At 37.1% G+C, this 24710-nt stretch overlaps 1 protein-coding gene and 1 long non-coding RNA gene across 4 annotated transcripts in view; one reads left to right on the plus strand and one right to left on the minus strand.

Annotated features, from left to right (window-relative positions):
• The window catches only part of DNAJC24 (DnaJ heat shock protein family (Hsp40) member C24), a 40372-nt gene extending 39514 nt beyond the window's left edge, over positions 1-858 (minus strand). For all 3 annotated transcript variants that reach the window (XR_007377976.1, XR_007377975.1, XM_048950069.1), the window contains exon 1: positions 654-858. The gene's annotated coding sequence lies outside the window, so the exon portion shown is untranslated. The remainder of the gene's footprint in view (positions 1-653) is intronic.
• LOC125695515 (uncharacterized) overlaps positions 1-24710 on the plus strand; it is a 175238-nt gene that overhangs the window by 2452 nt on the left and 148076 nt on the right. The window lies entirely within an intron of this gene.

The following is a 24710-nucleotide window of genomic DNA, read 5'->3' on the forward strand; positions in this document are numbered from 1 at the left end:
TAGCAGGAGTTAGAAGCCAGGCGCATTGAAACTTAGGATTAAGAATAATTTTTAACAGAGGATGATTAGCTGTTGCAACAGACTTTTGCAAGTGAGGAAATGTAATCTCTTAATATCGATAATCAGGCAGAATACACTGGGCTCGGAACAGCCCTGCAATAAATAGAGAACAGTAAGGTACTGAGTGCTTCCGGTGGCGTTATTCGCATGAAGATAACGCACACTTTAGCATATTGCTCACTTAGGCGCTGCTCCCTGCCCTCGCTCTGTGCGTGCGCTGTGGCTGCAGTTGCACACAGACTCTCAGAGAAGACCCCGCGTCTCAGCTGCTGTTTTGCAGCTATCTCTGTTTCAAGCAATGCGCGCAGCCGATTGATCAGGGGGACCTGATCTGGGGAAGTGACGCTGTGCCTCAGCAGGGAAAGAACTTGCTATCTGAATATAGGAAGAAGAGGCTCTGGTTCGTTTATTTACTTAACTGCCGAAACAACGAGGCTCCCCGGCCGTAACGCCGCAGGCTGAGCTCCTTCCCGCCATTCCGCCCCTTCCCGCCATTCTGCAGCGCAGCAGCGGCGCGAGAGCCCACCGCGACCGCCGGCGCGAGACCGACCGCCCCTCACAGCACGGCGAGGAGCAGCGCAGCGCGCACCCACCTGCCCCGCGTCGCCGGCCTCACCGCGCAGCCTGCCGAACCCCGGCATCAGTCGTCCGGTGAGAAACCTAACCTCCGCTCGCCGCTTCGGCGTTGCGATGGGCAGCGCCGGCGAGGCCTCGCGTGTTTCCGCCCGGGCCCCAGTGGCGAGGCACCGGCAGGAAGCGGCGTGCCGGCCGGGCCCGACGCTGTCTCCATGGCGACGTCGGCGTTGCTGAGGCGGCGGCGTGCTCCCTAAGTAGCGGCTCCGGCCGCCCCCCAGCGCCCGGCCCCGTCTCGGGAACGGCCGTCCGATCGCCGCTCCGCCTGCGGGCCTGGATGTCCGCCTCGGGTCCCCCCGCTCTGCCCTTCCCGCCCTGCTGCCGCGAGGGCGGAGGTTCGCTGAGGTGCCCGCCCCCCCCCCCCCTCCCCGGCGCTCTGCTCTGAGGGCTCAGCACGCGCCGTCTCGAAGGGGAGGGTTGAGCACCTCCTGCTCGTGGAAACGAATAGGGCTGTAAGCACGGAAAGACGCTCCCTTGGCTATAAGCTTAGGTCGGTGCTCTGATCTTACTCTTCGTAATCTTTTTTTACCGATAATTGTCCGTACAAACTCAATTCACGCTTCACCAATCCTTTAAACGCACAGTTTCTGCCACCTTCCCCGGCCTACGGGAGGTGTGAGCAAAGCGGCGGATGAATGGGAGCTCTGCAGAGGTTGCTCCTTCCCTGCGTCCCTTAGCAGTGTGTGGAGACAGGGCTCCAACCTGGGCTGCAGGACAGCGAGAGGTTTTCTGGGTGGATGAGAGAAATATCACTTAATTTTGTCACAATTTTACCATGTGAATTCGTTTCAGGATTGATGCTGGTATCCAGATGGCAATGTAGTTTAAACTCGGAGTTATTTGAGAAATTAGAAGCGTTTTTATCTGACACTGTGGTTGGCTGTAGTTAGTTGTTTGACATGCAATTAATTATAAATGTTAAGGAATGGTTACTGAGGCCAGTGGAAAAACTTTGGAGGGAAAGCAGTCTTTCTTTTCTGTTTTAATGTAAAAATTTGCTGTTCATGAACTTTCAAATGTACAAACTAAGAAAAGAAACCACTGCAGCATTATTTAGCCTTGCCTGATATTACAGTGAAAGTACAGTGAAATATTACAGTAATAACTGGTAAGGGGTCTGGGGCACAAGTCTTATGGCGAGTGGCTGAGGGATTGTTTAGTCTGGAGAAGAGGAGGCTCAGGGGAGACCTCGTTGCACTCTGTAACTTCATGAAGGGAAGTTTGGCCTCCCGAGCAACAAACAGGACCCAAGGCAATGGCTGCAAGTTGTACCAGAGGAGATTTAGGTTAAACATAAGGAAGGACTTTTTCTCTCAGAGTGGTCAGGCACTGGAATGGCTGCACAGGGAGGTGGTGGAGTCGCCGTCCTTGGCAGTGCTCAAGAGGTCTGGATGAGGAGCTGTGAGATACGGTTTAGTGCTTGTGGTAGCAGTGGTGATGGGAAGATGGCTGGGCTAGATGATCTTGCAGATTGTTTCCAACCTTGTGATTCTACGATTCTACAATCATTGTGTCTTGGTTTCTCCAAGTTTTACTCTCTCCCCGTTTCTGAAACTACAATGTTAAGTTTTGAGGTACTGTTAATCTCTCTGGTCTTAGTGCCTTTTGCAGCTGCTGATCAGTCTCCAATCTGATCATTTTCCATTATTAGAGAGATCAAAATCAAGTTACTTCAAGATTTGCTGGAATCAAAATCGGGTGTGAGAGAGGAAGAGCAGGGCAAAATTCCGACCAGTTCCTTTTGGTAGCTCCTGGCATCTAAGTTGCTATGGAGCTAAACCCAGCGATAGGCTTTGCTGCTTTCCTCCCTTCTGCTGGCAAAACAAAACTAAGTGTGCAATATGCTAAGTGTGTTATCTTCAGCACACACTGTTCTGATGTTCTTATTACTAAGCACTATTATGGAAAAAGTTTGTTAGCTCTCCTCTGTACTTATTTTGTTCATGTTGGTGTTTTTTTTTTTCTTAAAGCATATTTTTCTCTGCTTTCCTCTTTATTTTATCACCAAGAAGAAATAGGATTCATGTGAATAACACCAAAGAAAGCACTCAGTCCCTTACTGTTCTCTATTTATTGCAGGGCTGTTCCGAGCCCAGTGTATTCTGCCTGATTATCGATATTAAGAGATTACATTTCCTCACTTGCAAAAGTCTGTTGCAACAGCTAATCATCCTCTGTTAAAAATTGTTCTTAATCCTAAATTTCAATGCGCCTGGCTTCTAATTCCTGCTACCAGTTCATATGTACCTTCTGCCCTTTACAGCAGTGTTTTAAACATACCTACACAAACAAGCACTAATTATCTTTGTTTTATTTCATAAATATGCTAAATTGAGCATATTTAAGTCTTGCACAGGTAGATATTTTAAGTATTTTTTTAATGTTGCAATTAGTAGGGGTTATTAGTTAATGTGGCAGTTAATATTACAGTATTTCCTGGTGGGGTCTCACCCATGACCTGCTTTTTTCATTCTGATCCACTGAATACATCCAGAGGATTTTAATTTTTTTCCTCAAATGAATTTTTCTGTCAGAACTGTAGTAGATAGCTGACTCTAAAGAAAGGGCTAAGTGAGGATTCTGAATTCTGTCTCTCGGGAAGAATTGTTTTGTCTGTGAGAGATAATTTGCCCAACTTTGGACAATGTTAGACTTCTTTTTTAATCCAGTGATTAAGAAAAATCTTTGTAAAGTAGACATAAAAAAAAAAACCCAGCACATGAATGTATTTTTGTTCATTTGTTATGAGAAAGGTTGCAGGGAGTTGAACAGTAAGTTATGCTTGAATTTGCCTTGATTGGGTCAGATTTGTCAGCAGTAGAGAGAAAAACAAAGTTTTGTCTCCTGGGAGATGGGGATATGATAGACTAAATGTCATAATGATGTGAACAAATGAGATGTAACGTGCATTGAAAATATATGTTTTCCATTAAATTTCCTCAAAAATGATTGAAAACGTCTTGGGAATTATTTAAGCAATTTACAATATTGTTTAAAAAGGTACATCTGGGCACACTGAGTACAGTCTTTTGTCGTTCATTAGCAATGTATTTAATGAGGGTTTTTTAAGTGATAGATAGTTAAGGTAACAGACAAGTGACAGATTGTTTGTCTTGAACGATTTCCCTATTTCAGGCCCATTACAAAGCAATTAGAAATCTGACAGCATTTCTCCTCTGCATTACTGATCATCTAAAGTGATGAGAAATGAGAGGTGATGAATATTAATTGTGTATTTTCATATAATTATCATAAATTATTACCTTGTCTAGTGTGCTGCAAGTGAAGTAACTCAGCGGATGAAAACTCAGACAAAATTGATAATTTGAAAGATCTTAACTTAGATTTTACTTTTTGTCTTTCAAGTGTGGTATCAATCAACCTAAATCAGTCAGATGAACTGAGGGAAAGACAAGGATACTTGTATTTTGCTGATGTAGGTCAGCACAGTATTTGCTCCTGCATCCTCTGACAAATCATCTGTCTTCAAACCCGCCACATTTACTCTGAACTTATGTCTGTGCCTGCGCAACCTTTGCTATAAATATTTACTTAATGTTTGAGGTTTCAAATGGTTTTAAGATGGGATGCTTGGCTGAACCAAGAAGAACCTGCTATTTTCATCTCTTATCACTCACTTGGTAATGTTCATTTGAATTTGCCACCTGTTTGTGCTGTTTTTTGTCTAGGGACCCCAGTCTCTTTAAATTCCTGTAATGGACAGACTGAATAAGGCTTCTTTTGTTGATATATCTTGATCTTGTTTCTGGTTATAGTTAAAGCAAAAGTTTCAAGACCCTTACCAATAGCAAGCTTGTCTAATGTCATGTTGGTTACTAGCTAGTGCAAATTGCTGTACATCTAAAGGCAGTGGAGCAACAACTATGGCATCTATAACGCCTGCAAGCATGTCAGGTCAACAGTTTCATATTAACAATAGTTTCTGGGAAATATAATTCTCAGCTCAAATATTGATATTTTAGATTGTTTTATTTTAATTGGCTTTTTCCTGATAATTGGAAATGTTTCCACTTAGTTGTTGAAGGCCAGAGTGCTCATGGGCTTTCTGATTACTTTCCTTAGAGGTCCACTTCATAGTTAATGATACTTCCGATAGACATTTTTCCCTTATGTAGGTGTTTTGTTTTCTTTTTAAGACTCAACTGCATTCCAGGTATGGTGACAAGGTATAGAATCGCTTTTAGTGGTGCAGTGAAGAACATAGTTGCTGTACTTCAAATGCCATTTCCTTATATATTTCTGTATTACACTGAGGTTTTAGTCTTAGCTTAAGCTAGGATGTACGCTGCCTTTTCTGTTTCAACTGGAAGATGTAGTCTGAAGGTCCAGTTGTGCTGTTCTATAGTTGCCACTGAAAGTGGGAGGGCAACAGAATAGCAATCCTTGTTGCATAACTTGTCAAAGGGTTCAGTTTAAGAGGTTTTGTAGCTGTTTTCAATGAATGGAAACAAGGGAACAGCAGATCAGTAAAAGAAATCCTAGTTTATCATTTGCCTATTATAATTTGGTGCTAGTACAAAAATACTATACATATTTACATATGTGAGGCCAGAATTTATTACTAAAAAATTAGAAACCAATTCTAGTTGTTGTTTAGAGCAAATTATGCTTGATTGTTAGTGACACAAGGGTATTTTATCAACCAAAAGTCTTCTTCCTGGCAAAGGATCATGGTACATTTCTCCCCTTCCTCCTCTTATGAAACTGTAGTATCAATCTAGAGCCTTTTCTTGGTTTTATTCCCTGCTCTGGTGTTGGACAGATGGGAATATATATTTTTTGCTTCTGACACAGAGTGGAATCCTTTTTTGTCCCTTCACCTTTCCTTGTGATAAGGAAGAATCTTGAAGAGAGTAAAGATTGTTATCTAGTGCTAGTCAAAAGGATAATTTCATCAGCTGTGCTTTGAATGGGTTTGTGATAGAAAGGTCAGCTTGGTTGTGCTAGATTGTTTGGGATAAATCCAATCAGGATATACTATGCTAAGTTATAGGCATTAAATAATTCCTTTGGAAAGATCGGTGTATTGGCGACTACCTTTCTACATACATACTTACCTTAATTTCAGCAGAATTGCTTAGATTATCATTCAGTCACTAAGAATAGTTTAAAGAAGCCTTTTCAAGTATGGTTTTTGGCCTGCCTTTTTGGAGATAGACATGGGAAACACACGTATTGAGGGACTGGGTGGAATACATCAGAGGAAGCTGAGGGAGCTGGCCAATGCTCTGCGTGGTGGTTAGAGGAGATCCCCTGCTATTTAAAAGAGGTAATTGTTACATCTGTCTTAAAAACAAACAAACAAAAAGCCAAACGCAACAGGGAGGACCGAGGGAATAGGCTGTATCTCACTGCCTGCAGAGATTGTTGAGCAAGTCCATGTGGAAGGCATTTCTGAGAATAAGAAGGAAATGAAGATCACAATCTATTGTACTTTTAAACAGGAAACAGCAAACAACAAAAATCTAGTAAGTGCTCAAGAAAAACACCATCTGGCATGCGCCACATGGATGCACAACCTATATTGGCAAAAGATGTGTGAGTAAAGCCCTTGCAACTTTTCACTCGTGTCATTTGTCAAAGTAAGATGTTTAATTTGCTACCATGTGGTAATTTGTAAAAATATAATTAAGTAAATATTTTAGTAGCATCATTCTCAGTCTAAAGATGAAGGCACGAAGAAAACATTTAAAGTGTTTTTATACATTTTCAGTATAACATACTCTCAGTTTCGGTCAAGTAAGGGGGAAATTTCTCGAAAACTAAAAATCTGTAGGATTATCTTTTCCCTTAAGATTTTTTTTTTTTTTCAGTGTTTGTGAATCTTTCATTCTGGATCCATCTGCAGATGACTTAGGGATACTGGAATATTTTAAATAATTTCATCTTCTCAAGTTTTTTCAGCTATTTAGATAACAGTTCTTCCTCTTCAGTCCCATGGCAAACTGGAACGTCAAGTCACAGTGCTAATTAACTGACTCCAGTCAGGGGGGTTAACTGTGTTTTTGTACCAATAAAATTGAAAGCATGATTACAAAGTTCAAGACAGTGCGCATCTTTGCTGGAGGGAAGAAATCCTGTTGTGTGAAGGCCATGGTCAGGGTACGGCAAAGTTGGCTGCGGGAGGAGAGCTGGGGACAAGCATGATAGTAGGCTCAGCCAAGTCAAGCAGCTGGGTCACTGAGCGCCCTGCTTTGTTCATCAGCAGGCTTGGGGTGAGAAGACAGGGATGAGGAAGAGCAGCAACATGGGTCGCCAATCAGGATGAGCCTAGGGTCTGGTGACAGGGTTCAGTGCAGCCAGCCAATCATTTCCAGGCCTGACCAGAAGACATCCTGTGGGCTGGGGCCCGCTGCCAGGCACGGCTGCTGTGCAGGTGGGGCTGCGACTCAGGCCAGGCTGAATGTAAAAGCTTCAGCTGAAGTGCAGCTCCTGCAGGAAGAGATGTCGGCCTGGGCTGCGGACACCCTGCAGAGCTGTCTGGCGGCTCCCCAGGGTCACTGAGAAAGGAGGAGCAGTTCAGCTGTGCCAGGCATGAAGCTGGCCCCAAGCCCAGGCAAAGCCCTGGAAGGGGGATGCGATTAGGCACCATGCAGTCATTTAAGATTCTCGAGGTGCTGCTACCCTTTTTCCTCCGCTTCCTAGGAAAGTGCATTAGCAGATGGTAGCCACTTGAAGGTCTGCAAGTATAAGTGATGCCTAACTTTTCATCTTTTACAGCTTTTAATCTCCCTTATGGTCCACCCAGCTAGTAAAACTGCTACGACAACTCAATTATCAATTTCCTTGGGAACTCTTACTTTGGTCAAGGAAATGTACGCTCTCATTTTTCACACTGATTCATTTTCCTTGGCATGCAAACTTAATTCCTCAGACTTAGAGTATGTTTTGCTGTTCCAGGTATGAAAATGTCCTGTTTCTCTGGTGTTTGGGGTGCGACAGACACGAAGAATATTGGATGCTGTCTGGTTTTTCGTGACTAAGTGAGATTAGATATAGAATGCTGCCAGATTCTTGTATTATCCAAAAAGCATTATTTCAGCTTTTTTTGCTACGTTAGGCCTGGTTGCCTAACTCGGCAATGTAGTTTTCTTTCTTCTCATGGGAGAACTGGAGAAAAATCTTTCATGGTTTTTATGGTCTGGAATGACAGGATTTTGGTGGGGGAGGTGAAAGAGAGAGAAGCAGCAGTTTCTTTGTACTCAGCAATTCAGTGATGTGGGATAAAATTTTCACTCAAGCCTTTGGCAAGGTTCCCAACAGTTTAGTAGGATATGAGTTTCATACACAGCGTGTACTTATTCTGTTATTACTCAGGATGTACTTTTTGAGGAAAAAATAGTAGTTTTCTAATAAACTATAGTTAGAAATGGTATTGCAAGAGAAGGAGAAGATTTGGCTTTCCTAATAAAAGGAAAATGATCATCACTTTGTATTTCCAGCACTTGCATGAGTTGAGAACAATTTACTTGATGCTAGTTAGCCAGATGTAAGGTTTGCAGCATTATTTTTTTGATGAAAGTCCTTCCCAAAGTGATACAGACTATGTTTATAGGTTGCCCAGGAAGTAATGTCTCCTATTTATTTTCATGGAAACAACAACAGATACAAAGAGCACAATAATGCTCTTTGATAGAGCAAATTCTCAACTACAAAACACTATTTTTCAGCACATTCACAGCATTGGCCAGTTTGTGGGGATGAGCTGATCGAGATGCACGTCATTTTGTGATATGACAGCTGTGTCAGTCTGTTTGGAACATGGCTTATCTTTCGTATCACTGCAGAAATGCACCATCCACCACCTCACTGTGTTCTCATGTACTGCTTGGTCTCCCTACATGTTCAGCAATTGATGATGAATGTCAATGGGTTCCATTTTTTTCTGCATGGAGGAATTCAGTGGCACACCTTTGCTTCGTAATGCACTTCCATGTCAGACACTGTTTTGTTGGGCTGCACCTCTACTGCTGTGTTTGCATGGCAGCAACGCATAACAGAATATTGGTGGAAGATTCGAATTCTACCGTCATACCACCAGCATCTGCCTCTGCCTTGTTAGGCCAGCATAATACAATAGGAGGCATTAGTTTCCGAGCTGCCTTCGTACACAATGCTATCACTGGGTGAATGATTATGAAACATTTTTCATACATACATTAGATTTATAAAGCCATCAGACATTACTTTGCATCATGTAAGTGATGTACACAGCGGGTATGATAAAATCATGTTTAGAATTTTCAGCTTTCATGGCGATTTATATACAGGCGTGCACCAGACAGTGGTTCAGGAATGCGGTACGTGGAACGGCCCATTCTCGTCTGTCAATTTAAAGCTATATTAATATGGTTTTCTGGAGCATGCATGCATGTAATGCAACAATAATGCAAGTGCAAATAAGTTTGAAATGTGTCTGGAGAGAACTGCTTTAAGAGTGCAAACAATTAATGAATAAATGTAAGATTTCCTTAACCCCTCCATTATAATTAACTGATATTGCTTTTATTTTCATTTTTTGAATCTTTGATACATAAATAAAATGCTTATGGGAAAAGCAATGTTTTTCTTGAGAGATCGCACAGAATGTGCAATTATAGAAGTAAAAAGAATAACATAAACTTAAATATGTAAATTTAAATAGAATATTAAAATAAATATTTTGAACAACTACTGGAAAATTATAAAGAAAAAAATATGTGCTTGTTAAGTATGCAGTATAAATAAGTTAGATTACGGATAGATATAACAAAGAGGCAACCAGATAATGAACGTCTAAAGAATGGTTGTTATGTCTGATGTACTTCATTGTATGTTGTAAGTAATTGCTATCCATAAAAAATTCCGTGGCTTCTGTATAGGAGAGAATTTGACAGGCAACACCAGTACTAAGCGACAGCAAGTACAAATCCTTGGCAACTGTCATCCTGCTGTTGAATTCACATCCAAAACTGTGTGTGATAACTTTGACTTGTGTAGCTGATGCTGAACCAATATCTGTTCAAGTATATTTTGTAGTTATGGAAAAAAATGTTAGCCATGAGCCAATCAATTTCTAAGGAAAACTATATGGACTTTTCCTTAGTACACCGTTGTTTTCTATTTAAAGAACAAATAAGACAAAATGTGCTTTAGTTTGGCAATAATGAATAATTGTAAAATTCCAAAAATAAAAATTTTGATCTCTTGTAGAACTTAAAAACAAAAAACAAAACAACCAGCAGGTAAGCAGTAAAATTTCTCTGTTGTAGTCATTACAAAATGTATTCATGGATTTGTCCACGACTAAACAGCAGTTTAATTGCTTGTAAAAGTGACAAAAAGTTCTTAAAGCTCTTCAGGTTTTTAGCTTTTTTTTTTTTTTTAAAGCTTTTTTTTTTTTTTTTTTTTTTTAGCTTTTTTTTTTTGTTTGTTTAGTTAGTTATTTGTTACTTTTTCATTTAATACCCACTTAAATTTCTGTTAACCTTTTCTCCTTGTATCTCTGGGCATTTTTTCTTGAGCCATAAAAATAAGGTCCCACGTGTTAGTTTAAATTCACTTCAGCTGGATAGAAATTTTGCTTAATTAAGGAGCGCCAAGCCATTTTTCCTGGCTATTAAGCACCATTTCATGACAAGTTTTTTATGAGATTTCCGCATATTAAGTCCTTCACTTTATTATGTTTAATCTTCAGAAGGCTGGGCACCAGTGTTATGTCTAAATTTGGGTTTTCTCAAGGTGTAAAACAGTTCAGCTCTACAAGAATAAAATTACTCTTGATAATTGCATGCTTCTATTTTCTCTTTGAAATCACCTCAGTTAGGGTGTTGGAGTTATTCTTGGGTACCCTGAGATTTACATACGCTGTGTGTTTAAATAATAGTTATGATGGTAGTAATTGTTAAGAAAAAGCTGAACAAGGACTGAGGAGCTATAAGAAGAACAGCATATTAACATCTACAGTAATCCCGTAGATATTTTCTTTGTGTTTACTCTCATTTAGTAACAGAAGCTTTACATAGTGTTAAAGTCATTGGCTGCACTAGACCAGTTATGTAAAGGTTTACTTGGCACATATAAATAACATAATCTGTAGTTCATGCCAGCTGTAATGTTAAAATGCTGTCAGTGTAGTTGGTGTAATAGTTAAGGTTAAAAGGAAGGAAGTTATCTACTGAATGAGAAAAAGGCAACTAACAGATTTCATTGTACAAAAAAATTTTCCTTTGGTTTTGTAGGTTTTTTTTTTTTTTTTTCCTGTTTAAATGTGTAACAAAACAGTCTTTTAAGAAAAATGGATTTTACAAAAAAAAAAAAAGTCCCTCCTGCTGTCACTAGTCAGAGTTTGAAACATAGCATAATATGTTCAGTTATAATACTAAAATGATTCTTTTGATTGAACTCAAATGTTTGGTATTCCAGTGATCACAGTATTTTATTTAGTATAAGGATATCTGTGCAATGCATGCAGACAAATTTGGAAGTTCATGCTTCTTTGACATCTTTTATATGTCTTAAAAAGAGAATATTCTGGCAGTTAAGAATTACTTGAATACGAAAGGAGATGGAGGTCTTGATCTCATCCTATTCCTTTCTGTCTTTATCTTTGATACTGCTGTTGGCACAGTTATGCTAGTGGTGATTCGGCTCTTCTAAAGATAGGATAAAGTGAGACTGTATGATCTTCATATGGATCAATATTCCATCCAGGTCTTTGAACTGCAGCAGTCTATAGTAATTTTTTTTGCCGTTGATAATTGCCTCAAATTTAAAGTTTGAGGGCTTTTTTTCTCATTATTTTAAATGCTCCTAAAAAATTACGTATTTCTATGATGGGATTTTATATTCATTTTATATGAAAGAAGGCTTGTAAGGCAGTGCTAGTGCAGTGTAGCATTGCTGAAATACCTACTGAACTTCACCATTATCCTGTCTTACAACGCAGTATACAATTTGCGTTATGGTTCTGGCTCATGCAAAGATGTTAATGAAGCAAGTGAATTGATTTGGATTTGCAGAAGCAAGAATCAGGGTGAAACTCCTAACACGTTTTTATAAGGTATTCTCCAACTTCAATTAAGTTGTTGTGTGCTTTTCAGTGATTAAGTTTTTGGAACTCCTTATAATCAGTCATTAATAATGCAAACTAGTGAAAAAATAGAGCGTAGAGTTTTGACTATATTTATCACATTCCTCTTTTAGGAACTGTCTTTGTTCCTATGCAAAAACAGCTCTTGAAAAGACTAAAGGGAACCAAAGCTCTAGATAACTTATATTTGCCCAAAACGTGTCTGCAGTGAGCAACTGTATCAAGAAGGTCAGCACTTCACAGATCAAACAAAATCAGTTCAGAGCTGTGATGGTCTGTCGTATATACAGACAGCTACAAATGAAGCTGTACAGGCAATTTCTGTCTTATAGTATCATCCAAGAGAAACAGACCTCAAAGTGTTCCCACAGGTCGACTAAGGTAATCAAAGCTTTTCTCTGTTGCTTTTAATCTAATGTTTGATGCAGTTCGGTCACCTTGTAATGATGATTCAGTTGATATTCTTAAACAGACCTCAATAACTTTTATTAAGGTTTCTTGACCTAACAGGTTCTCAGAATACATCTTTTAAAAAAATGTATTGACTTTAATCAAATATTTCCAAAGAAGAATAAAATTATAATGAAACAGGCATTTCAGTTAGCCTTGAAAATTTTTAGCATGCACAGTAATAGGTGGTTAATATTCATCAGGTTGATTTTCTTTAAAGGCGAACGTGATTGTCCATAATGAATCCAAGAATGAGTGGATCCCGTCTGGAAAATGCCAAGAAAACAGTTGAATTTTGGGATGTACCATGAAGATGATTAAAGTGAAAAGCTTTTTCTCATTAGTGTGTTCTATTTTGAGTTGGAAAATTGTAGGCAAATGTAGAAGATGACAGTTAGCCCTTCAACTGTGTGCTGACGTGACCTCGGATAATTTGTATTTACTTTTTAAAAGGGAGTAGATTCTGGATTTTCTATTAATATGATTGAGCACTCAATACAGAAGTAGCTGCTCTAATTTGATGGCATGACGTACTTTAGGCATGCTTAAAGAAGACAAAAAGGCTTGGATTTTTATGTGGTCATTTTGGCATTTAGGAAATGTGGCAATTATAAAATTGTTAAGATTGCCCACGTACCATGTTTTAAGTGAAGTATCAGTTCAGCACAACCTGAAATGAACGGGAGTATTGCCAAGGATTTTTGTGGGAGAGAAATTAAAATCTTAGGCCTCAAACCAACACAGAGTTTTGCATGGGAACCTCTTGTTGCAGACTAGGACGGAGACTGTATGTCACAAATGCTTGTTCTGAAGTATGAGATTTCATTACGAATCTCCACCCAACCCCCCCCCCCCCCCCCTTTTTTATTTTTTTTCTGAAAATAGCCTTGCTGTAGTATTATACAGAAGTTATCTTTGATATAAGCGTTCAAAAATACTGTTTGTTTCTTTATTTTTAATTAACTGTTAGTTTATTTAACTTTATTCTGCTAGCTGCAATACACACACTGTGCTATCAGGGAAACAGAAACAATTAACAATTAGCTCCTCTTTGCAGTCACAGTACAGGCATAATTGCTGCCAATTTGATTGAAATTTTGCCTAAGAGATTCTATTGTTGGTGCTTACTTTTTAAACTAGAACCAATAATCTACAATGTCCATTGAGAGCATTTTGTAATTAAATCAACTAAAATTTGTCAATTTTTATTTGTGCTGATAGGTTTTAAGAAATATTAATAAATATTTCATAGAAGAACTTCATGGTGGGCTGATAGAACTGTATTTCGGGTATTCTAGGAAGTTCAGAGTAAACTCACTTTGGGGTAGACTGAAGCTATTTTGCTTAACACAACCTGACTTATCTGTAGTTTATATTTTGTAACTTGTGCTGAGCACTAAATTCTTACTCTCTGAAGAATTTTAATGACTATAAATCCAGATTGCCTTTTTGCACAATTATAAACATTCTTAATAATTGTGTATTATTTAAAAAGGCAACAATCTTAGATTCTTTTTTTAAAATCCTAAACTGGATTTTTTTTTCCAGCAGAATTAGAAGCGCTTTCTGTTTCTGTTTCAAAACTCTGGCATGTCCAGAAGGCATTTGAAGTATCTGAAGTTATTAAGTAGCAGCCAAATGTAATCAAAGTCATAGCTTACGTGAATGGCAAAAGGAAGGTCTTTGCTAAATTTTCTCTGTCTTTAATCCAGTAGCATGTAATGAAAGTTTTCTTACATGCATTAACTTCATTTGTAGCTTTTGCTTTAAATTCCAATGCAAATCTTTTTCTCCTTTAAAGTCACATGAAATTCTTCTTTCTTTGTACACTATTCCTAAAATGTGACTTGTTAACAATGCTTATAAACAGTAAGTGAAACAAAGCTATGGAAATACAGAAAGGAGTAATAGACAATATTACTTGTCATTAAAGGCAATCCTTTTAAAACCCTTTTGTGGGTATGTATTTTCCTCATCTTGTTATCTTATGGCTTCCAGTGATAATCGCTTAAATACTAAATGACTCATAGTGCAGATTGGTAAATTAGTTGAGAATGGATTTCTGATTTCCAGGCTTTTTTTCTGACTAAAAAGGATCATAAAATCAGTATGTTTGTAATCAGTATTCCTTACCTCCTGTATCCATTTGGCTGCTGGAGGAGTGCACTAAAAAGCTGGTTCTGAACATGGCTGCACAATGAGAGTTCTTGGCAGGCAGCTGTGAGCACTAGAACCTAAAGACATACCCCATGATGGCGACGCTTATATTTCAACTGAAGAGACTTTTTTAGGTCCATTAAAAAAAAAAAAAAGTAACAACCCAAACAAAAACAACATGAAGAATCCCCAGCAAATGGCTTAAGGGTTGCAATTAAAAATTATTTTCATTCTGTCTTTTTGCATGGTTTAACAAAACTAATGTTTACTCATTTACAGCTCAGTAAGAGGATAATGTGCTTAATGAAAGAAAAATCTACTGACAGCCACGTTTATTGCCCTTCATTAGCATTGGTACTTAATTTAATATAGATCTGAATAGACATTAGGGAGCCTGCAGGAGGTTAAATGGTGAAAATTTAAAGAGATTATTGAATTTACTGTTTAGTTTCAGTGACATCAAACAGACAAAATTAATTAAGCTTATTCCACTAGTAAAAATAATCCAGAACATAAGATTGGATTTATTAATGTTGTTGTTTATAATTTTTTGAACATTTATTCTGGAAGCATGGAATATCTGTTTTATATGCTTTATCATGTATTAATTTTACATTTTTTCAGTAAGTGTTATTAACAATATTCTTTTCTCCTCATTCCCTTCAGTCTGCTAATTCTGTTGGGGTTTTTTGTTTGTTTGTTTTGTTTTTAATAAGGGAAAAGCTGTTTCTGAATCATTTACATTTTAAACACAAATAAATCTTCGTTGTGTTTTAATATCATGAAGTCCCTTCTGAGAGTTCTGCAACAAATTTCGGGTGCTGTTTTATAAAATTAAATAGAGTTTGGGATCAGATTGAAGATATCATCCGAGTTATAATATTAGATGATTAATTCAACTGGCATTTGTGTTAAAGAACCGTTAATTAATAGAAGTTAATGTATTATTAGAAGCAGAACATTTATCAGTGTAGAGTAGCTATAGGTCTAGTTGCAGTGAGAAATGCAAACAAGAAAAATTGTCGAAAGCTAAATGGAAGTGTTCAGTTTGTAAGTCTTGTAAGTCTTGTAAGAGTGAAAGTAAATATGTTTTTAAAAATGTCAGGAATTGCAAAGAAGAAAATCAAAAGAGCAGTAATTCAATTAGTGAGTGTATATTTTATATACATGTTCTTTATAATCTTCACACTTCAAATCCTTTGCAGATTGGAATTCTTTAATGCAGATGACATTTCAGGAAGATATCTATATAGCTGATTATTTGTCTGAGAAAATGACTACTGTATAGTTCTTTGTACATCCATAAAAATCTAATATTAATTAGTTGAACCCTTATGATCTATGTCCTGTAATTGAAGAGATATGTAAATATTCATGGAGATATTCAGGGATGAAACTGAGGTTAGTAAGCCTGTGTCTTACATCATCAATTTTATATGCGATAAACTCTTCTGGTAACATGAAAATTATTCTGATACAGTCAACCCATTTTCTAGAATGACTGTAGTGAATGGTCTGTGTATTCAAACATAGATATTTTTGGTTATTCTTGAAAAACGTACGATAGAACTGATATTTGCACTCTGGGTATCGTTAAAATGGTACTATTATTTCAGTAATTTTGTGTTAGTATTGCTGTAATTTGTTACAAAATCTTCACTGGCCAGCATATAGCTGAACATTCTGATAGATTTTCAAATTCATTTTTTAGTTTATTTCTTTCATTTTCCTCTTTCAAGCCAAGTTCAAAACAAAAACTTCTGTGCTTTGTCTGCTAGCTTTGGCTGTGTTTCACTGTAACATGCACTGCTGTTCTTTTAGCACCAAAATGTTGGCACATGTTACTGAAAATTTCACACCATCTCTTGCTGGATCAGCAAGCTTAACCTACCAAAATCTGGTGTTGTTGAATGGTTTTTGACTGATAATCAATCTTTTTGCTGCTCGACAGTTGTTGCTGGGACGCAGACTAGAGCAGGTGGCAGATGTGCCTTGTCTTTTGAGAAAAGAAAGAGTAGGTGAGCTCGGGCACAAAGTAACATATTGTGTGTCCATTAAAAGGGTAAGTATAACAGGAAAAAGTCACTGCTGTAAGTAGAAAAACCACCAATATCAGAAGTGGGCCTTTTAATATTCCCGTTTACATCTTTAATAGAGCTGGGAAATGACACTAATGTAGAATTCCACGTGTTCAGAAATCAGAGCTGATGTTAAAAGTGTTACTTCTCTAAATAACATCCCACAGTACTTTTTCTGGCTTATGTTTTTTGTTATTTATGCATAGTATGAGAGTATGAGTCAGAAATACATTTTAAATTAGCTTCAATATGTTGAAGATAGATTTCAGAGATGAATAAATATTATAGAGGCAGACAGTGTGTATTTCACTTTTTTTTCCCCTAGCCCAAGACTAGGAAGAGAGAATAAGGAAACATAACTTGTCCGTTTGAATGTACTGATTGCTGCATTAAAATTCTTAATGCATAGACGACAAGTTCAAACTTCACCAGCAAATCCCTTTGGCATGATATAATCCAATATCCCAACCCTGAAAAGTGATCACGTGGAAATTAGGCTTTTTATACATACAGTTACACATAAATATTTGCAAAGTCAGCATCTTTGTTGAAATCTGTATTTTAAATATTCGACCAGTCACAAAGTGTGTGCAAGGGATATCATCTTGCACATACTTTCATTGCTTCAAGGCATATAAATACCTACGGTAATTAGAATTCCCAATTTTGGCTTTGTCCAGTTGATTTGGACTGATTCACCTCCTCACCCTTCTTTCATAGGAAAATTTAAATCGAGATTTGGTTTAAGTGAAATAGAATACAGAAATGGTTAAGTAATTTTGTCATCTGAGATAAAAGTTGAAAGTTATCACTTCTGTTGATTTATTTAAATGTTTATAATATATACGAGTGACATATCAGTTAAAGTGTCATTCCAGCTAGCTAACAAAAAAGAACCAAGTCTCAAGCACTATTAAGCATTATATTTTGGAGAGACTATTGTAGAACTTGTATGTTGCAGAACTGTGCCAAAGAGTTAATGCTCTGTGGTATGTTATTATTCCATGTAATTTACATATGAAAATCTGTGTTTCTGTGTAATGATGGTTCATTGGAAATATATTGGAGATCAAATACATGTGTTTGTTTGAAGGCATTTGTACGTGTAACAGTTGCTGAACTTTAAAAAATATTAGATATTCTTATTTATTCTTTCCAATACCTCTTGTTTCTTTTGTCAGCTTTTGTCGTAGCCCCCTTGCGTCTTTGCAATTGAATTTCAGGTGTCCAGTATACTGCTTCATATTTTTCTTTGTTAGTTATGAACCTAAAGTGACGATAAGTTCTTTCTGCTTAATTGACTTCTGGTAACAATAGCTACCTTGCATAAGAAAATAATCAATTAGCTATTGCTGTTTCATAAAATGTTTGTGCATTTTATCACTTCTGCTATTGCAGAAAACATGGCCATATGTAAGTCTTTAGTTAGACAGTAGCTTAATCATATCCTGAAAGTTAGAATAATAAAGCCCTTCATTGTTGAGAGAGATGCAAGTATAGTGGATTATATTTTAGATTTTGTTTCTGACAGATAACCTACTTCATTATTTTATCATTGAAAAACTATATTCAAATGATTTCTGCAGATTTTTACAGCCCTTTCCTGTTGTGATTATATATTTGAAATGTGAAGCATCCAGTTCAGAGCTGTTTCGGAACTCTTCATGATTCTAAAGTTTCCTTTCTATCCACTCAATGGCATTGAACTCTTTAGTGTTTCATTTTCAGGAATCTAATGGTATGATCCCACATTTTCCTCCTTTAGATTAGCAGACAAATTAGCAGACTGCTGCAGCTTTTGACACCAAAAGGAAAAATGCATGTAGTGTTCCCTCTATCACTTTCACAGCAGATTTTTATTAAAAAAAAGTCTATGTAGACATGCAGTCATATTGATGGTTCAGTAACCGTAGTAAATGTATGTTGTCTAGCTTTAACTTTATTTCCTAGACATCGGCTTCTGTTTCCTGTGCACTAATCTTGGTAGTTCCTTAAAGAAGTAAGAGAAATCTTTGTGGCGTTTTCTATACTTAAATCTCTGAACCTTGGTATAAAATCCTCCAAAACAAAATTTGCTTACTAGCTGTGCAGAATGGAGAAGTCTTTCCCAGTCCACAAGCAGACGGTCTTATTGTTCTAGATCTGAGAAATCTAGAAGTTCGACAGACGCTCTCTCTCTTTTCCCTGCCAAATAGAAGAAAAATGTTCGCATTGTAAGTGTCAACCTATCAGCTGAATTTTGGGCTGAGATGTGAAGTCGTAACCTTAGCCTTCCCCTTTCATCTAGGCTCTATGTGTTTTTCTCACTGTTGATGCAGTAAGTTCAGATTTGAATGCAAATAACGGAGAAATTCATATGAAATGGCAAAACCCAAAAAACTATTTATTTTAAACTGCCAACATCATATTTTGGATTTATTGACACCATCTTCATTGCTGCTGAATTACTTGATTGTAATCATAGGAAACTTTGCTTAAATTTTAGTATTGATTCCCTGTTTAAGTTGTTTGGTTAATATTAGAAATTACAATGGCTAATCATGTATACATTTTCAATTATTTCCCAACGCAAAATGTACCTTCATTTTTCATTTATTTGCTTTTTTAAGAATATGTAATATGTTTTTTTTTGTAAAGCAGTGTGTGATTTCTGTCACTTAAACCATCACGGGAAACTTTCATCATTCATTGATGAAGCTAAACCTATGTTTGTGCTTTGGGACAAATGTATAGGAGTATTTTCACAAGCTGGGGGTCCTCTTTAGTTTTAATGGATGCTAATACCATGACTTTTGTCTTGAAAAGCTCATGGAAAACTTCAGGGCAGGGGGATGAAATATTTTGATTGACAGAAAAGATGGGATGTTTATAATTTTAATCAAATTTAGAATTAAGACATACTTCAAATAATATGTCAGACTAGTGTTAATGAGTTTAAAATCTAATGACAACAGCTGTCATTATTAGTTAAATATAGCCATTGTGCCTATGGCAGTTAATGACACTTCTGAACACGCAGAAACAAAAAATTCTGAAGTATTTAAAAGGGAGTGACTGTAAACTTATCTAAACCCAGGAATGTGACCTGGGCATAATGTATTTCCCAAATGCAGAGGCTTCTGTGACTTGAGCAAAAGACATAATTGAATGCAACATTCTGTGTTGTTACTACTAGAACATTCATACTTTAGAACACTTGGACATTTTCACTTGTTTCATAAATATATTTTAGAGAAGTTTGTAATTTGTTACATTATACATAAAAAAGATCAGATTCATTTCTGCATTACTGTGTTGCTCCCTATAAAATGCATTGCTCTGTTTTTGGAATCGTTATTAACAAGTATTAACTGGGGAAATTTTGTCCTGTGATTAATAGGAACAAGTATTTTTTTGGAGATTAAATTTTGAGGTCATCAAAGTTGGAATTTATTTCTGGCAGGATATGAGAAAAGGGAAAGAAATTAGTTGTGGGTGTACATATAAATAACACAGTACATATCAATACTGAATCAGTGTATTACATTTGGTACTTCCTTTTAGCCTGGAAGTCTATTTCTTTTTATTATCATTTAAATAAAGTTTCTTATAGCTCTGTAAATCTTTTTATGCAGTGATGATGTAAAACAGTCAAGAATGAAGGACATAGATGATGGGAAAACAAAGAAACTGAGTTACTATATCTTGAAATGTTTCTTGTATTGAAAAATTTATTTAATGTTTATACATTACCTAGACTTAGATCATGAATCATCAGTTCAGTATTTAGATGGGGAATTTCAAATTTAAATGTAAATGCTTTGTGAATCTGTATTTGTAATTCTGTAAGCCATGTTCTTCAACCTTATTAGCAAACTCCTATGTCATCATATCTCTAAGAATCCTTTTACTGCAGGAAGGGATTACATGAAATAGGGATGTGAACTGTAATTCTGACATTTTTAGATGATTTTAAGAGAATTTACAACCACTTTAATTAGCACTAGCAGTACCAAAGTTGCCATGTGTTTTGAGACAGTTACTTCCCCTTAGGCAATGCACTCTACTTATCCGCAGGTCGAACAGTAATTTCAGTTTGCTGAGTTAATCTTCACTTTTTGTACCAAAGTTTTTAGTAGTATTGCTGATCTTGTTTAGACATTTCAACAACTAACATTAAGCACAATACCAAACAATTACTATGATTCTTTTTCCCCTTATATTGAGTTAAATTTCCCATGCTGCATCTGTGACTGCTTTATCATGTCCTTTCACTGTGCCTCTATGAGAGTCTCTCTCTCTTTTCTATGTAGGTTGCTCTGAAAGTAATTCCTCCTATTTGTTTCCGTGGAAATGACAACACTTTTTGATAAAGCACATTCTCAGCTACAGAGCACTATTTTTCAACATTGTCAGCTCCATTAGCTGTGCATTTTCACCAGTGTTGAAGAGGAGTGTGCATGCCTCGCTCATACAAGTCTGTACCATTGGGGGTGACCCAGTGTTTAGCAGCTGATACGATATCATTGTTGCTAGGAAAATGTTGCCCGTGCAGTCCATCTTTCATTGGCTTGAACAGATGGAAGTCAAAAAATGCTAAATCTGGACCATTTGGGGAGTGTTGTAAGGCAGTCCGGCCAAGATAGGCTATGTATTCCACAGTCTTCAAACTGATATGGTGCCTGGCATTATTGTGTATTTCTGCACAAAGGAATTCAGTTCTACACCTTTGCTTCATCTGCACTTCTGTGTCAGATGCCGTTTTGTCAGACTGCCCCATTGCTGCCATTTTTTGCATACAACAAAATGTGATGGAATATTAGTGATTGAACCTCTACTGCTGTACCACCACTGATGTTTTGGGCCAACGTAATGAAATAGGAGGTATTATTTTCAGAGCAGTCCTCATATGTCTTGCTAGAGGATTCCCGATTTGTGAACCCAAGAAGACAAATGTCACACTTCTCAAATCAGGAAGGATCATGGCAGCATAAGGATGTGCAGCTGCATTAATGTTCAGATAATTTCAGGTAGCAAAAGTAATTTGTTACTTTAAATAAGGGAACACAAAGACGCTCAAGTGACTGATTTTATGTCTACATTGCTCTGAACCAGTGAAAGCGTCCTCACTGCCTTGTAGTGCCTATGCTCTTTGTGTGCAACAGACTCACTGACATCTTGTTCAGCCCTGGCTAGGAACAGTAGTCATGCTTAGCATTTTTTGTCCATTCGTATCTTAGAAGGCTTATTCCTGTTATGTTTGAAGCCTCCTTGCAGGCTTATACTGTAGAGCATAGACAAGCTTGACTTCCAGAGTAATTCTCCCACCAGCCCCAAGGGGTATTTTAGATATAACCTTAAAGGGTAGGCAGAATGTATCTTCATCACATTCTTTGGCTTAGGCAGCAGTAATCTTCCTAAATTTGCCTTAGGGCATCTACTTGCTCTTATCGTTCAAGGCCAAGCAGTCTGTAGGTTTCACCTTCTGTCATCTTTCGTTACAATTTCAATCAGCTGCCGGTTCTTTTCCAAGTATCAGTCTGCTCAGGAAGAAGTCAAACTCCACTTATTAATGTTGATCCCTAAACAGAAAAACTTTCTTTTACGGTTAACCTTAGCCAAACAGAAACACTTCCTTGTATGAGAAATAGCACATAATATTTGTCCAATAAAATGAATTCATTGCTATCCTATCCAGTATCACAGCATAGACTTAGATTAGGTTTTATTATTGCACCTTAGAGCTCCCTCATCCAAGGCTAAGCCTTCTGAAGCTTCTCTGAAAATAATTCGATTTGAAAAATTTGTGGATGACAATCAATCCACCTTTTAACTCACTCATGTCGATTTGTTGAGGTCTTAAGATCTGTTTTCCAATGTTAGTAGACATATTTTTCTACCAGTAGGTAAACTGGTCTTTTAACCATCTCTTTATTAAAAGATCTCTGTTTTCTGGATAGGTCAAGTGTATGTGATTCAAGATTTGCTGTTTGTGTTAATTTTGAGATGCATCTTCATTACTGCAGTCACATGCCACTTGGAACCTGTAATGATAGAGGTGCCAAGAAATGTCAGGCCATCCTATATGCTGAGGGAAAACGGTGTTCTACCTAATTAACCAAAACAATCTTTTTACAAAAATAATGTTCATAGGAAAAATATCTTCGTAAACTGTTATTCATGGACTTAAAAGTAACTTTCTATTAGTGGTTGATGTCCTGTGATGCTTCAGCATGTGATTTTAAAAACATATTTAGTTGACACTTTTTTTGATTGTGTGCAACTTTTCAGGATTCCCTTTTCTAAGATGGAAGTAGCAAAAAAACCCATCGTGCTTCTTCCATGAATAATAAATCTGTAATCATGAACACTTTCTAGTTGTTTAGTAACGACTTAAACGCAGGAGGTTGTTAATTGCATTCAGTGAAGTCTCTGCATTTCTCAATCCAGCCTTGTTAATTTAGCCATTAGAGACAAGAACCAGTGCTGTTTGTCTGCATTCCACTCGATGTTCTAGTTTTGTATGTGCTGAGTAAGATACTATTTGGAGTCAGCCTACTTACTACTACTGGTGATGCCAAAGTCCTTTGATGCTGAAACCTGATCAGTGACAATGGGAATGCTTTGAATTTTAGCAGCTGATTTCTAACAAATTAATATAATGTGCCCATGCCAATTGGATTTCACAGTGGCTACAGAACACATTCCAGACAACTGTAAATGTATCTGTGCTGCTTGAAAGTTAAAGATAGGACAAAATTTGCAAATTTACAAGGAAAAAGAAGTGCTCTGGAGAAAAAAATCAGGAAAATTATTTCTATGTTGTACCTGTGTTAGCAAGTACAGCACATAAGAATCAGATCCGTGAAACAAAGCAATTAGTACAAAGTAACTTAAATCCACACTACACAAATTTTAAGAGGTTTTACTCTGGGCTAGCTCTTGTCTATGCAATGGGCTTATGGAACTGTTTAGAGTAAATTGTTTACTCACCCAAATCTGTTTGCATACTCTGAAACATTTCTGTGATGTGAATCGAAGTACGTTAAGTGAAAGCTATAAGCTCCTCAGTATTTGCTTAAATTAGGAAGTTAACATAGGTGCATCCTTGTGGAGGGAAACATACTTCACTAGTTTGTAAATGCCTCAAAATAAAACTTATTTCCATATTGAGAAATAACTTTGGTTACAAAATGACCCCACTGGCTTAATAGTTTTGTGAATAACATCCTCAGTCATGGTAAATGGCTGTACCAGAACTCAGTTTAGTAATGTTATCTAATTTGCACTGAGGATCTGATCCATTGACTTTAGAATCCACTGTGAAGTTTCATATGTTGACAGTCACAGAGGAGATTTAATAAATAAAATAATCCATGGTTTAGTTTTTTGTTTTTTGTTTTTTTTTTTTTACATTCATTGCCTATCTCAGTGTTGGTGGAACAGTTAAATTGTGTTCTGTCTTAAACCAGCAAATCATCGTGAAATCTGGGCTGCTTATATTTCTGTGGCTTGGAGAATCCATATCTATTAATGTAATCAACATATGATCTGTATTTAATAAAAAAAGTAGCCTCATGATACAAAGAAAGTAGCCTCATGATATAAAGATTTGTGAACAGAAACAGTTTTTCAAAAGAACTGTCATGCACCTACATAGTCCAACTGTAATAACAGCAGTATGAGGCTTACATTTTTGAACACGGATACATTCCATTCATGTCAATTGCAATTACAAAACTAAGGATCAAATTTTTAACTGAGTTAATCATCTCATTGCCATTAATTTTAGTGAACTTAGATTATTAAATAATCTTTAAAGGCCACTAGTTCTTAAGTTTTGAATGCATTATTATCAGTAAAATGTTTATTGCTGCAGTATTGCTAGATGCTTCATATTTTGGTGCAATGTGCAATGATATTCTTTAAAGATTTAATTGTAAGTGCAATTTGCACAGCACTAGACCCCTTAGAGGTCAATTTCTAGTGTTTAGAAAAAAGAGAAACAAACAGTTGATGTGAGATAAAGGTGTCATCTGTATGATGCAGTGTCAGATATGAAATTCAAGTGATGTATGAGAGGGTCAGGCTTAATTTTTCCGAAGCAGAGGAAATGAGAGGCATTTCATTTTTGTAGGTGAGAAGTGAAATGTTCCTCTCTGCTCACTGAAAGAGGCATGCTAAGGTGAATTTTAATTATGACTAAATTGTGGTATTACTCTTTCATACCCTGAACATCTGTTCCCTTCAGGAATGATGAT

Source organism: Lagopus muta, chromosome 6 (assembly GCF_023343835.1).
Source record: "Lagopus muta isolate bLagMut1 chromosome 6, bLagMut1 primary, whole genome shotgun sequence".
NCBI classification, from domain to species: domain Eukaryota; kingdom Metazoa; phylum Chordata; class Aves; order Galliformes; family Phasianidae; genus Lagopus; species Lagopus muta.